The following is a 1,630-nucleotide window of genomic DNA, read 5'->3' on the forward strand; positions in this document are numbered from 1 at the left end:
TAAGGTAATAATAATATTAAAAAATATATAAAGTAAAAGGAGACGGATTGTTTGTCTAATGCTGTTATGACATCCAGATGTCAGCTCTAAAGCTGGCTCATTGCTTGAAGTATCTAGGTCTTTGAAATACTGCTCAAGCCAGGTTTTTCCTCCACAGGACAAATTCCTAACTTTCCACTCCCATATTCAGACTCTGCAGTCCAAGAGCTGTCAGATCCCTTGCTTTAGAGTCCTGGGCCTGATGCTTTCCTTCAAGGCCGTTGTGTATGTCCAATAAACTACAGACCATTGCTACTCAACGTTCTGGCCACATAGGACAAAAAAGACGCATTTCCTAGACAATCGCATTGTCTGATGAAAAAGACCAGGTTATCCCTGGCCTGGTGGCTCATGATTTCAGCCCTGGAGTCAAGGAAATACTTACTTTCACTGGTCTTGAAGTTTCTCACGATGGATGCCAGTGTGACAGGTTGGGAGGAGTCCTGGAAACTCTTTTGCTGCAGGGAACTTGGTTGCCATAGGAAACTCGCCCCCCGATTAACTTACCGGAGATCCGAATGATTTGGTTATCCCTTTTGATCTGAACCTCTTGATTGCGAGGTCATCTGATTGGAATTCAATTTGATAATGCTACTGCAATGGCGTACGTGAACCATCAGGAAGGAATCAGAAGTCTCACAGCTCAAATATAAGCTGACTTGATCCTGCCTTTGATGGAACATTATGCCCCAGCTCTGTCTTCCATGCAAATTCCAGGTGTGGAAAATTGATAAACTTTTTCAGTCAACAACATCTGCACTCAGTGATAGTCTCTTCATTCGGAGGTGTCTCTAGACCTCTGTCACAGGTGGGTAATGGCGGACATGGACCTTCTGGTGTCCAGATTGAGCAACAAATTGATCAAGTTTTTCTGCCGGTCCAGGGATCTTCTAGCCCAGTGGTTCTCAACCTGTGGTCCCCTCTCCGCTGTCAGAATGCGGAAGTGGTGTATATTACATCACTTCCGCATTCTCGTGTCACTCTCCAGCTTCAGATGCTGGAGAGGAGCTGATGAAGCAGATCTCTGCTTCATCAGCTTCTTCAGGGGGGTCCTAGGTGACATTAGGGGTCTTGGAGACCCCTGATATCTCCATAAAGAGGACCTGTCACCTCTTTTGCTATCACATAAGGGGGTTTCTCAGCCAGTTTATTGTGATAGCAATAAAGTTAACTGGAAAAAAAAATAGTAAAAAAATTTAAAGTTTCCCCCCAAATTTGTTTAAGTTACACAAAAAATAATTTCAAAAAATAAAATTTTTTTTAAAGTCCCCACCCCTACATACACGCATGTAAACATGCGTCAGGTGCGCATACCTGCGAAAACGACGATTGCGCCCATTACGCCGCACATGTTACATATCGCCGCGAACGTCGGAATGAGAGCAATAGCTCTAGGGCCATCAATCACTGATGACACTAAACTAATGAGCGGTAAAAGCTTTTAAAGCGTCGCCTATGGCCAATTTTGGGTATGCTAGTTTTTTGCGAGTGCGCGCAATTTTTAAGCTTGACATGTTTGGTGTCTATTTACCCGACGTGACCCCGTCTTTTATATTTTACCAAAAAAGTGGGTAATATTAGTTGTTTTATA

The 1,630-nt window shown here is 43.4% G+C and overlaps 1 protein-coding gene across 1 annotated transcript in view; it reads left to right on the forward strand.

Annotated features, from left to right (window-relative positions):
* Positions 1 to 1,630, forward strand: part of KIF20B (kinesin family member 20B) — a 79,677-nt gene that overhangs the window by 47,373 nt on the left and 30,674 nt on the right. The gene's annotated exons all lie outside the window — the stretch shown is intronic.

The sequence above is a fragment of the Nanorana parkeri genome, unplaced genomic scaffold (assembly GCF_000935625.1).
Source record: "Nanorana parkeri isolate BGI_ZX_2015 unplaced genomic scaffold, ASM93562v1 scaffold606, whole genome shotgun sequence".
Lineage (NCBI taxonomy): Eukaryota > Metazoa > Chordata > Amphibia > Anura > Dicroglossidae > Nanorana > Nanorana parkeri.